The sequence below is a fragment of the Manis pentadactyla genome, chromosome 4 (genome assembly GCF_030020395.1).
Source record: "Manis pentadactyla isolate mManPen7 chromosome 4, mManPen7.hap1, whole genome shotgun sequence".
In the NCBI taxonomy this organism is placed as follows: Eukaryota; Metazoa; Chordata; class Mammalia; order Pholidota; family Manidae; genus Manis; species Manis pentadactyla.
In genome coordinates, this window is record NC_080022.1 from 77675001 (window position 1) to 77689214 (window position 14214).

The 14214-nt window shown below is 43.5% G+C and overlaps 1 long non-coding RNA gene across 1 annotated transcript in view; it reads right to left on the reverse strand.

Moving 5' to 3' along the window:
• Positions 1-12444, reverse strand: part of LOC118914419 (uncharacterized) — a 12556-nt gene extending 112 nt beyond the window's left edge. The window contains exons 1-3 of the long non-coding RNA XR_008997061.1: positions 12282-12444; positions 11319-11448; positions 1-499 (exon numbers count right to left, since the gene is read on the reverse strand). The exon at positions 1-499 is cut by the window's left edge and continues 112 nt beyond it. This is a non-coding gene — a long non-coding RNA (uncharacterized LOC118914419). The remainder of the gene's footprint in view (positions 500-11318; positions 11449-12281) is intronic.
• Between the last annotated feature and the right edge of the window lie 1770 nt (positions 12445-14214).

Genomic DNA, 14214 nt, shown 5'->3' on the forward strand with positions numbered 1-14214 from the left:
ATAAACTTGATTAATACACTTGCCACATACATATAGCTATCGAGGAGTATATCTGGAATTAAGCACATTTTCAATGACATAAGCCCAGACTGATGAGGTTGCTTGGTGGCAGTGACACTGTGGAGGGAAAACATTGTTGGTACAGGTAATTTTCACCCTGAACACAGTGTTTGTTTTAAAATCTTCCATCTTTGTCCTATAGTTGCCAAGACTTCCATCTCTGCTATGGATGTGCATGTGTACAGGGTCATTTGAAGTGGAGAAGGACTATGTGCTGCAAATGGCTCCAACCTAGGGTTTAGGAAAATCTTGGATGCCTGCAATTCTATGGTTCGGAGCCTCAGCCAAAATGAACCCCAAAGATGAACTCTGCAGATGTCTTCTACTCTGGTGTGGACAGCACCGTTCCTGGCAGAGATTTGTGGGCTAGACAGGACCCCTGGGCACAGGAGCACAGAATGAGAAATTCCCCAACTGTAGTAGTAGCAGTCTTGTCCTCCTGGACAAGGGAAAGAGCAAACCACACATTTATTTCTTCCGCACATAATCAGTTGGTAAGTTTTTTACTTCCTTTCATTGAATGAAAACATAAAAAAATTCAATGCAAAATGGGTTTCAAACTAAAATACATAAAAATCAGGAAATTCAGTTTTTCAAGTTGAGTGCAAATTATGTTTCATACACACCACATGCCAGAGTTTCCTTGTGGCAAGAAGGCTCACTGAAGACTGAAGATCTGTAGTGTATCACAATACAATGTGGAAACCACAAGAGGGACTTCCCTTTTAGTCTTAATACTATGGTACATCTGGTTTTAGATCAGGCAAAATGTGATCCATACCTAAATCTTACATGGTCTAAGCCTATCTACATGCAACTCAGCCTGTAAGATGTTTCTAAAATTAAGGGGAAATTTTTAAGTCTTTTGATGGTGGCTTTCCTATCTTCTTCTGGCCATGGGCCTGGGGTGAGCTGTTTTTCTTCTGTCAGTCATTCCCAAGCCTTACTGGGGCCAGGAAATTAACATTAAGTTAGGTCTAAGATGTTAGTAGAGACTTTCTGCTTTGGACTTTTACCATGAAAACCCCATTTTCCCCTTTGAAACTAACGCCCACACACTCCTGTTGCAGTGAGAGCAGTAGGCATTTAGAGAGAGCAAAAAAATTCTGTGGAATATTGGCAGGGGTGGGAAATTGTACAGAAAGATGGAACTTCCCCCCACCATTATCCTAAGGGGAAAAAGGCAATTAATACCTAGCAGTAAAGAATAAAGAACCAACTTAACAGTTAACCTACTAACTGGTCCTATTCTCAGTGTTTAGAGAGAACTCCTCCTGCAACCCCACCCCCAGTTCTCAATTCCTGACTTGTGGATAATAAATATAAATAAACAGCTCTGCACCTATTTTCTGGAGAGCTGGAAGGCTGAAGGCATTGTTTGGATTCAGGTGTCCTGCAACTAATGTCAGTACTTTGTGAAACAGGAAGTTCTCTCCTATAGAATTAGAGGTTCCTGAGCAGGCAGTTGCAACCTCTGGACAGAGATCCTGGGGAAGAAGCTTCCAAATTTCCCCAGGAGCTAAGAGTGCTTGCATCTAAAAAAAGGGGGAAGGGAGTGTGGGAGGTTCTGGGGTGCTGAGTGGGAAGAATATGAGTACGTGGGTATATGAGGGGAGAAGGGTTAGGGACTGATTGTATCCTCAGACTGTAACATATGTAGATAGGATTAGATCACTAGAAACACCTCCTGGGGGGTTTCAGGCGGGTATTGGCTATCTCCAGGCTCTGTCATTGCATAGCTTTGGAATTTTACGAAATGGCTGGTACCTGCCTCTAAGGTCACCCTTTTCCGTGGGGGAAGAGAAATCTCTCACAGAGGAAGCCAAATTTCATCTTAAGGTATCAATCCCCATCTCCTGTAAGGCCTGAAGAGAAACTCAACAGGGCAGCATTTTCCTCCTTTCCAAACACACCACCCACCAACTTACCCAGGGTGCAGTGAGGGCAGGCAAATAGCGGGTAAAAATAAAGGAAAAGGCAATACGAACTTAAAATTGAAGTAGAACAAATAAGTATTATTCTAGCCTCTCCTTCTTCCCCTGCTCCTTCCCTCCCCTGCCTCTGAGAATAAGCCACCAGAGTCCTCCAGAGACTCTGAGTTTCTGCTCTTAAATGGCTCCTTTTCCAAGGAGGAACAAGGTCTGTATTCTAATGTGGGGCCTCAGATGCTCTGTTACTGCAACTTAATTTTGTCGCTGCCTCTTTTCACAGATTATTTGGAATGAATTGTTTCTTTTGTTTACTATCCAACAAACAACCTCTGCTAATCTTATATTTTATCTCCCTAACATATGGAAAAGCTATTTATTCTAGCCAATCACAATAAAGTGAAGAAAACCCCATTTTATGGAAAAATATATATCACTAGTCTGTTGATCATTAAAGATATGATTACCAGTGAAAACCCTCCGAAGGTGGCACATTTATGCTTCCAGGAACAGATGGGGACACGCATTTTCCTTGCAAATACTTTTGAAATTGCCCTACTGGTAGCAGTATAAAAATGATATACAGATGCCAGGGCCCGCATGGCCAGGATGAGTGCGCCAGATTTACACAGTAAAGCCTTCACACGCAGGCTGTCAGTTTTGATTGATCTCTACTATACCTCAGGAACTTGTTGACTAGGTAGGGAAACAGTGCAAATAATTCACTGCAGCAAGTCAGATAATTCACACAACCAATCGGTCTGCTTCACTTTCTGGCTGTGACATATGAACCTTCCCTACAAAGATGCATCATTTTCCAGCTTGAGCAATATTCAATGTCAGGAAGAAAAGGTATTAAAGCCACACAAAAGGAGGCGGACTATCACAGGACCAGAAGTTGTTTTGGTAATGGAAACCAGATCCCGCTCCACTCTAAGTCCTACCAGAGCGTTCAGGCCCAATTGTCATTATCATATTGATTAAAAAAAAAAAGTTCATCATAGTGCAATTTTAGATTTAACACAAACGGATCAGGAAAGAGCAAAGAATTATCCCACAAAAGCACAACATTCTTACTGCAGGGACGTTTCCCTGTTCCAGTTCGTTGATGGAGTTGATTAAGTTTAAATGAAGCAGACACTGGATAAAAGTAAGGGTATTGACCACTGGGCACTGCGATCCGTGCTTGAAAGGACCTGATACATGCAGAAAAGCAAGATTTGCTAAATGCTCTAATCTTCAATCAAATCTTACATCAATACAGACAAAGTTTGGTAATGAGAGATTCAATGAAGCATGCGGGAGAAAGAATTAATCCTCTTGGTCTAAACTGGCTTCAACTTTGAAGCTTGCTCCGAAGGAAAGACAGTTATCTAAATGCTAAATAAGAAACTTATTGTACTTTTCATGGCATGCTAATCTTTTGTCTATTTCATCTCTATTATGTGTATGCTCGTAGATTGCAGTTGTCATGGTGATTATATCAAGCCACGCTCGGGGGATGGTGTTGAGAAGCCAGGCGCGGAGGTGGAAAAGACCCTCACTCAACCCACAGTAGGGGGAAAAAAATAAGAGGGGGAAGAAGTAGGCGGGCACCTACGGCCCCGGGGCTCCTTCCCACCAGGCTCCGGCTGGCTGGCTCCGGTCAGGGCCAAGGGGGCTTGGACCTTGCTGTGCCATTCCAGGCAAGGTGCTCTCAGCAAAGCGATGGGTAATGGTGGTGGGGAGGTGGTCTGGTCAAACATACTTCCGGACCTCAAACTCCTTTCCCCATAAAGGTTCCCAGTTTTCAGCCCGTAGGCTCCTCCCTCTCCTCGCTGAGTCCCCTTCCCCCAAGCGCTGCGACCAGCTAGGTGGAAACTACGAACCAGGAGGGAACAAGAGAGGCAAGGGCTCAGCCACAGGCGGCCTGGCCCTACACAGTTGTGCCCGGCGGTAAGTTGAGTCATCAGACCCTGACTGCTGGGGAAGAATGCAAACCCAGAGGGGCAGCCCTGGTGGGAGGTGGAAGCTATAGGGTCGCCGGGGCCAGCAACCAAAGGTGACCCGGGGCGCTTTATGTGTTTTACAAAAAGTTGCCAAATTAAGACGGGATTATAACTGTTCGAGTCCTTGTCAGCGCTGAAAGGTTGGGAGCCTCAAATATGCCCCGGCAGTGCTGATGAAAAAGCTTAAAAAGTAATAAAAGGGAGAAAAGAGCGAGGAAAGTAACATGTATAACTCTTATTAAAGAGAAGAGCCACCGAGAGGTTGTGAACTTGAATCACTGTTTGAACTTTAATTTGTTCATTAACAGGATTTGCCTCTCACTGGGAATGTTATTACTTCCCTTTGCTGCTCAGCACCAACTCTGGTCATAATGAAAGAGTCTGGCAAAAAGTTAAACGCCTGGTAATTAATTCATTTAATTGAAAAAAGGAGAAAGAGAGACAAGAGAGGTCCCACTGCAGGAGCAGAAGGCAGAGGGGCTGGAGAAGGGGACAAGGCTGAAATCTGAAATGGAGGCCCTCACCAAGGCCCAGTGCCTGCCATCCACAGGGAAGGAGACTGTCTCTGATGAGGTGCCCTCAGCACAACAACCAGCAGCATCCTGAAGACCCTCTGCGTAGGGCCGCCTGCCCCTGGTCGGAACCCCCTGGCCAGGGTTTCAGCCTGGAGCTAACTGGGATGATCTGTTAGGGTGGCCTGGATACCAGAAATCCAAAATAATATGTATTCAAAAAATTCTTTCATTAAAAAGTGAGGAGATGTCTTTTGCTTTCTCCCCTTCCTTCCCTTGGAACAGTTTTCTTTTGCAGTCTTCTGTTTTCAGGCTGGAGTGAAAAGCAGTGTTGGGAGCCAGATATAATCTGCATGTTTGCACCTTAATCAGCCTTACAACATCATGCTTTCTTTCAGCCCCCATCCCAGCAGATGCTTTAAATAAACTCAAGAGATGAGAGGTAAAATACACTCCTTGCCTCAAATATGCCCCGGCAATTTTTGCTCAGAAGGGACAGGACATTGCCACTAACCTCACAGGGCCAGCCTTTTCCTTTGTCACCAATCTCCTTCCTGTGTTTGTCAGCCACTGAACACAGTCCCCTCACATGTGCATCCTCCTTCCAAGGGAAACATTTGGTACTGCAATCCTAACCTCAAACTCCACAGAGCTACAAATGATCTGTACTTGTACATTCCTGAAAGCCAGTGATAGGTACACACTCACCTTCATTAATAGGAAGGGGAAGGGGCTTTTTAAAAGGGCTATTTCATAAGCAGAAACAAGTTCTAGGGTTTATTTAGCATTAAAGTTACTTTCCACCTTTTATAGTCCCTGGATACAGAGTGAGTTCTATTTTCCAATTTACAGATCTATACTAGTTTTATTTTGGACAACTGACCCACTAGATATTAGGAGTGTACAAACAAAACAAAGGTTCCCTAACTCCACAATGCTGGGCCCTAAGCTCCTTTTACAGAAGAAACTCTAAAGAGATCACAACCAGGTCTGCTAACCCTGCACTATCCTAATCTAGACCCTTATGTTAGTGTGCATGAGTGAGTCTCCTCTTCCTCCAAAACAGCCTGCAGAGTGCCTTGAGATTAACTATCCTAAACCCTCACTTTATTAGAAAGCTTTGTAGCTCTGATAACCTATAACAGCTCCAGCTCTTTAAACTGGTCTTTAAGCGTCTTCTCCACCCTCCCCGTAGGCACTAACTGTACATTTCTGGTTTATTTTCCACTATTGGCCTAAACATGGCAAGACAGCTCTCTAGGCAGACAGCTCGCCCATCATCTCCTGAAAACACCACATGCATTATCTTCCTTTTACTGAACACTGGTGAGGTATCAGGCACCAAGTTAAACATTACAAACATTATCTCATTTAATCCCTTTAATTTAATGAGATATTATACCCATTTTCAGGCCAAGACTAAATAAGTTACGGTACTTGCTCAACCAAGATCTCACAGCAGAGATAGGATTCTTATGCTTATCTACCTGGCTCAAAAGCTAGTTTACCTTCCACTCTGGCATGCTCCCACCCATGCTGTACTGTGTTTTCTGAGCGCTCCTTCTCCCTGCCATATGGGATGCCTTCTCAACTCCACTATATATAACTGAATCCCACCCAGCCTGTAAATTCCAAAGAGAAATTCCCACCTCTGTCTTGAAATCTTTCACCATTAGCCTGGTCCTTGGCAGACTGCTGTAGCACTTACTTGGCACTCCCATTCTCCGCCCCATACTGTCATGTCAGTTTTCTTTCACTCAGTCCTTTCCAACCACACTGCAAGCTCCTTGAAAATGGGCATTTGCCTTATATTTCTTTATATTCCTCTCCAGAGCCTAATAACACAGCTCACATATGTTGAGCACACACCTCCTGTACAATCCTTAAAAACACATAACTGTTATTATTGTCATTCTGCAGCTAAAGAAACTGAGGCTGAGAGATTAATAAATTTGCCCAAGCCACTCAGCAAGTAAGTAGTAGACCTGATACTCAAACACAGACTGTCTGAATCAAATGGCCCTTTTCCTTAGTTAATACATTGCACTGGTTCGATACATGTGTGCCTCACACAATGTGAATTTATGAAGTGTCAGTATGTGGAGGATACTCAACAAACCTCCAGAGAACACCCCTCTAACCATGACTTGAGACAAGGAGCACTGCTTTTACTTTTCAGAAGGGTAGATTCTGTGACTCAGCAGAAGAAAGGATGAGTGTATATCACCCATAACATCCCAGACCACCTCTTAGAATTCTCCCCTTTTCTAAGAGCCATGCTGCAATGCTGGCAAGAGTTGACCACATTGTATCTGTTGTGGTGGTTCTGTGAGAAGCAAACTGCCCTTCCCCCAGCAGCCTCTGTACCTTTAAATACACAGAGAAAGGGAGGAGAAAAATGAATGATACAAGTTAATTTTTTTTAACGGCCTGTAAGGGCAGGGAAGACTTGCTGTCTCTGCAGCAAAAATGAATTGCTCCTGTGGGAAGAATAACAATTGCAAAACAGTATTCACAGCTGACCAGTTAAGCCAACACATGGAACTCCAGCCAGCTTCTTGTTCTCCTCTAGACATGAAGTTGGCAACCAGGATTAATGACGTATCTAGGAAAAGAGGAACCTCTAAGAGCACAAGCATCAAGGCCTGGAAGTCTGGCTACTTTTCCCTACCTGGAGATTGTGCCTTCAGTGCTAATCATGAAGAACTGGGCCTAACCGTATGAAGCAAGTTAGCAGGTTTCTTACACCCAACAGGTCTTTAGGAAGTGTTAAAGAAAAATTTCTTGCAGTGGCAATAGTGTACTTAAGAATTCGAGAAAGGAGGAATATAACTGTGCTATTTACTTGTCTCAAGTATCCATGCTAAAACAAGTCTATTCTCCCAAGTTCCCAAAAGTAGGTGTCCATCTTCACTTATATTTTCATTTAAATATCTGCATAGCTCAAGAGCTATGACCCTTACCTTTACCTACAAAACTTGTGGCCCAACTCTTAATAAACCACATCCTTCCATTTACTTCTCCTGAGATGAGGCTCAAAATTAGCCTTTGAAGTAGTTCCAGAAGGTTTTACTATTATATACATTTTTCCCACAGGAAACTGAAATTTGCTTCAAGTAACACAATTGGTACATGGTAAACCTAGTCTCTACTCCTAGGCCAAGATTCTTTCTATTATGATACTTTCCCAATTCTCAGTGCAAGTTCCCACCTTCTCTATATTCTGGATCCACATGTGAACTTTGTAAATCTAACATCGGGAATCTCTCTGAGAAAGATGGGCCTCAAGCCACACCAACTGTTCTCTATTACAACTAAGTGAGCCATATAAAGGGCCCTCCACCCAATCCTGAAGCTATAAACACTATATACAAAATTTGATATTTGGATTCAAGAAATATTTGGATGCTTCTTAAGTATATAGATGAGAAGGCATGAGAGTTAGGCTACCTATCTCAGAAGAAAGACTAATATCACTGTCACTTGTTTTTCCACAATTGTCTTTATTTATTGGTGGTTTGTTGGGTACCTCATACTCTCTTGTAACATAAAACTTAGGAGCTATTCTGTTTACCTAATGGACAATTCAGGGTCTTTCACCAGGAAAGATCTGGAATTGGATCCTTCCACCTTCCTCACTGACCTCTTAGTTGAGTATGTAACCCTGGTATCCAGAGCCCAGCAGGTCCCCTTCCCTAATTTCTGGGCAATAACCCAAGCTCATCAAAGCAGGCAGACTCAAAGTTCCAGGCCCTATAAATGACTGAAATAAAGACATTCTTTTGGTCTCAGCTCAAATGTGGCTCCAATCGAACTCTGGGGTGAGAGACAGGAACACATTTGTTGCTCTGGGACTGTTGCCCTATTTCTTTGTCTGCTGGATGACCTTCCCTCTGTAAGTCCATCAGCATTTTCTACATTCAATTCGAACAGAAAGGCTCTTTCATCTTTGTACCCTGGCCTTGATCTCTCCTGATCATTATGGTCTGCATCCCTGCTAATCACTAATGATCCTCTGGCCCTCTCTATAATACTAAAGATGTTAGACCAGAACTCTTCGAAAAATTTGTACTCAGCTAATTACATTTTTTCTGCTTTTCTAGGTTCTCCATATAGTCTCAGCTGGAGTTAAATTTGAATTATTTCCTCAGGTTTTAAATTATTTGCTGATGGTTTTTGGAAAGCAACAAACTCTTCCCGTAAATGAATTCAACTAATTATGATTCAAAAGCCCCATGGCCTACCTCTTTCCCTCTCCCTCTCTCTTTTCCTTGTCTCTCTATCCCCTCTCCCACATTCTGGCCTTGAATATCACAAAAGTTTAAATTCACTGGGTGAGGAGTTTCATGATTCTGTATTTTGTAGAGTAGATAGTATACTGTTAACTTGAAGCAGTACATGATGCTTGTACTACATATCTACTTTGGACTCTATATTCACAACCAGCTACTAAAAATGATAAATGTTTCAACATACAGGTTAGATTTCACCTAAGGTCTAAGGATCACTGAGTTATTTTGGTAATGACCAAAGCCTTGCTCACTAAGTAGAATACAGGTGAAGTTTGAAATCAAACTTCAATGGTTTTTTTAAATATTTCAAGGAATGTGAGGCATGAATTCTATAAAACTATGTAGGGCAATCCTGATTTTAGCCACGACATCTTGAATTTTTCCTGCACAATTCCATACAGGTTTTGTAATAGCAAAATAAACTCTCATAAAATCTAGATCAATCAAAATTCTTCACTATATAACTTCCTGAAGTAATATGTACTGCAAACCAATGCCTTACTTATATACAAGTACACAGTGTACTACACAACATACATGTAGATGACTGTTGTTAATAATTCACTGACAATCAAGAGGAAGTATACTCCAAACAAGCACTTTTATTAAAGGTTTCACTTGGCAGCTTTTATTCCAATGGCGCTGCCATTGTTCAAAACCACATTTGTATAATGACTTTGGAACTAGTGTTAAAGCTACTCAAGAAAGCCATCTAACTGTTTTCCTGGTTGTTTTGATCCCAAATTATATTGCCCTAACTTGATGGCCCACCCTACTCCTCAGGACACTGAAGAAGATGACTTACTACTTCCAAGGCTTTTTAACAAGATGTGTGCTGAAAATAGTGCCCAAGGAAGAGTTGCAAAATAGGTTTTTGCAAGGCAGCAGAAAGTCTGTCACTGTAGTAAGTGACAGACTTCCATGATGGCTCACGGATGTGGACTCACTAAACGCATACGCAAATACTGGTACAGTTGATCATATTGGTTATATGTATATATAACCTTGGTTATACAGTTTCAGCCCTATAGCACAATATTACAATTACACAACATTTTCTTAACATCTTCTCTTATGGTACTTTATAAAACTTTTCATTCTTTAGGTGCATTTTACAGATTTCACACTAAAATGTCTTGATATTCAGGGACTTAGACATCATTTTGAATTATTTCAAGCATTATCCAAGAAATAATATGAGAAATAATGGTGATAAACATATGGGTATCTTTTTCTATTTTTATTAAACCAATGAAAAGAAATTTCAATAAGGTGTACTTGTGACTATTTGGTATGTGTTTGCTTCACTTAACTGTAGGCAATTCTTATTTCAGGCTGGGAAAAGAAGGGTAAGTGGTTTTGATTTTAACTAAAAAAATAGTGCTTCCACTCACATAAAACCATCCAGTCCAACATGCCATACAAGGAGCCAGAACCATTTAGGAAAACTACATTCCAAAATAAATAGATCATAAAATAAAATAAAAATACATAAAATAAAAGATCATAAGCCCATTTAATCATGTCAGTCCTTTAACCTTTGTTTTGAAAGTCTTAAGGAGGGGAAAAAAACATGGTACTCTGAATGGGGCACAGTTTGGAGATAACTTTCTGATTTTCCTTCCCTTGATTTACTACTTAAGAGTAAATAAAATTTTCCATTTGTATAAATGAAAGTTCACAGTTTTAAACTCTTTTGTAATAATATTCCTTGAGGTTTTTGGAGCCAGGAGAAGATAAACATATTTTAGTTACACTTCAAAAATTATTTATTATATGCCTGTAGGGATTATGTTCAATGGTAAAGAGGAGTACATATATTAGGTAATCATTAAATACTGTATAAATGAATGGAAGAAAAGAAAACCTATCTCGGGTCAACACATGTGAAGTCCATGTGTAAAACTGACTCCAACAGGATTTAGTTCATAAATACAGCTTCTAACTATTACATAGTATTAAGTCTAAAGCATTATGCTTAGATTTGGATCACTTTAGATTTCCTAATTCATTCAGCAGGGCCCTAGTCATACTTTTGAACCTAATCACTTGTTTAAAGTGACTCCTGATAAAATCAAACTTTTTAATATCCATGAGGAAGTAGTAATCATTAAGACTGGGAGTTTTGTGTAATATTTACAAGACTTCCATACCTGGGATAAATGCATCAGTTCACACATCCAGCATTTGTGCTAAAAGCTTATGGTCTCATTTATTCTAGCAGATGATTATTTCTCACAACAGGTATGAACACAACTAATTTCCTCCTTTTGCAATTATTCCAGCTGTAAAAGATGCTTGGTCTCATAGAGCACTCTCACTGACTTACTATGGACTCTTTGGTACAACACACAACATCTCTGTTTCCCGGTTATGATATAATAGGAATAAGACAAAACCCTCTTCCTTCCTATAGGGACTTTTGTGAGTACATCGATAAATACCTACGAAATGATTAATGCTTCAACCTCTTTCAGCATCTTGAAAGATGTCAATCAAACAAAATATTTTTGGTGTGTGAATTAAAATGCCTCTTACTGATGGTCTCAGACGTTTCCGTGTAAGATAGCGTGTCAAGAACTGGCGTTTGTATACATTATCCGTCCTCCAGAACGCACTAACATCACACTTCATAATAGCTTGGCACGAAGATTGCTGTCAAAATCGCCTGCGTGGAAACAACTATGCCTTAGATTGACATAATTTATTAGCATGACAAATGACCAAAAAACTAAGAGCGTGCGACCCCAACTTTGAGCACTTTGGGTGAAAGGGGTATGTTCCGTGTGAGCTGAAGGGTCTCAATCCTTCTTACGCTTTAGTTTTAAAGAGAGAATGAAAGTTGCCTGGAGGTCTCGTTGGTGGGGTGGGGGAGGCCGCGACTGGATTCAAAATTCGAATGCCATCCAGAGACAGGCCTTTGGGTCTCTCTTCTCCAGATCAGCACACAACGGCACACATTTTGCTGGGAAACGAAATCGAAGCCCGGGGCTGCCAGGCGACCGTGTCTGAGGCGGCCCGGGAGCCAGACCCGGCCGAGGGCTGGCCCAGGGTCCGGTCCCCTCCGCTTGGCCCCGGCGCAGCGTGCCCGGCTCTGAGGCGGTTCCGCGGGCCGCGTTCTGCAGCGCGGGCCCCGGGCCCCTGCGACCTCGCGCCCGGCGACCCCGCCTCGCCTCGCGGCGCTGACCCGCCCGGCCCGCCCTCTCCTCGGCCTCCCCCGGCCTCTGCCGTGGGCCCGGCTCCCTCCGAGGCTGGGTCACTTCTCAGGCGCTCCTCCCCATTCGCGGCGTGAGAACCAAAGCTCCCCAAGCCGCCAATCCAACTGCACACAAAGCCCCCTACGGCCGCGCCGCCTCCACGCCTCGTTGCTCCCGCCACGGGGCTCGGAGCGCAGCGCCCGCGTAACCCCGTCTGTCTCCGCGGGTAAGCCCCGCAGACGGGCAGCCTCCAGCGGGCACCCCCGCCCCCAAGTAGGGCCCTCAGCCCGACGCAGCCTCTCACCTCAAGAACAGGCGCTGCCGCCTGCCGGAGGAGGCGGGCGGGAGGGGAACCCACTCCGGGCCGGGCCGGGAGCGCAGGGACCTCGCTGCGGAGGGCGCGCGGGCTCGCGCCGGGGAGCGGAGCCCTAGCAGGGAGGCCCGTGCCGCCTCCTAGGAAGGGTGGCCCCTAGCGTCCGGCTGCGGCCCTGCAGCCCCGCGCGCCCCGCCCCGGCCCGCCCGCCCGCTTGCTCTTCCGCGGCCGCTCCGCCCCTCCGCTCTGCCAGCGGGAGACAAACGCGAAGCGACACGGAGAGCCTTCCGCCGAACTGAGCTGTGAGATCCTTTTGATGGCTATAATTTATTCCAAATCGTCCCTGGACTGAAACGATCAATTAGCAGCCTGAAACGCACTGTGAAGTAAATTGTCACACTCTCTATTACAGGATGGTTATCGTATATTTATAAGGTGTGTTTTCCGCAATCAGAACCAACAAGGTGTTGAGTGATCAGTCATAAACGCACTTACTCAAAAAGAGCGGGGGAGAAGAAGCTCCAGCATTGGGCGGTGGGGGGAAAAACCCTATGACGGTTACTACCTCTCCCAACTTTCTTCAAGGGTGTTTCCTCTTGGCGTCTGGGCAGTGAGAGCGAGAGCTCTGCGCTGACTCTCTTGGCCACTTGTGTGACCCCGGGAGCAGCATCCCTGTGAACAACAGGGAGTCTCGGGGTCCAAGAGGAGAGGGTGCCTTGGGTAAGTACAGATCAGGCATAAGGATGATTCACTCTTTGTCTCTCTGTCTTCACTCCCATCACAGAGAATATCTTCTTTGCTTCTAGCTTCTAGGAGAGTGCTTGCATTGTATACTTAAATCTCTTTTCTTCCTCGGGTCTCAGAGTGCTGTCCTCCACTGTCTACTCCTTAAATGTTATGCACTGTAGAGAGTGTGCCGGGGTGATAAAAAGTTTACCACAAAGAGGACCCTGCATTCTGAATTGGAATCTCTGTCAGAACTCTTTCGTCACTCATAAATGAGATGGAACAAAGTTCTGAGAAAGTCACAAGAAATTCTAACTTAGTCTGGTAGGCTGACTTGCCTGGACCAACTCGTGTAAACATTGTTGTTTTACTTATAGTCATCCTCAGTGACTATACATGAATATGCATTAAGAACCTCTGAGTTTCCCTTAATAAACTATCATCATATTTTCACCTGCCAACCACTTAGCGATCATTTTTAGGAGGATTCTGGTTTGGATCCAGTTAATATTCCTTTGGCTTGAGAAACAGCTCTAGAGCCCAGCCTACTGAATATTGTGAGAAAAGTATAGCAGCCCAAAGTCCTACTGTGTGACATTTGTGGAGAGTGAGTCACAAGGTGAGGTAAGATGCAGAGTTTATACCACATTCTTCTTAGGTTAACTGGGCTCATGATTTCCATATGGCAGGGCTTGTCTGCAATGCCAACTTCTGAAGAATGAATAGAAGGGAAATGTGGTCAGGCATTTGAGTTCTAGAGGCAGCCGGTGCCATTGGGCCTCCCCCCAGCGTAAATGGGACACCATGTTCCTCAGAAAGCAAAGCGGCTCTGGAGCCTTCATCTGAGCATTGACATAGCAAAGACGCAGACCCAGCACCTTCGCTTTGTACCTTCTAAAGTAATTGGTGTAATTTGCATTTAATAGCTAATATTTATTGAGCACTTACTCCTTGCCAGGCGCTGTGCTTTAAATTATATGTATAATGTTATTTAATCCTATCTACAAACTTATGTGGAAGAATCTTCAATTTGCCAAGAAAAGATTAAGAGCTGGCAAAATTAAGTACCTTATCCAAGGTTATACTTCTGGTAAGTGATGATCTCAAACCTAGGTCGGTCTCCAGCACCCATGCTCTTCACTTCAATAATATCATGCCTCAAAAATGTAAGGTTTTGATTTAAGATTTTCCACTGAAA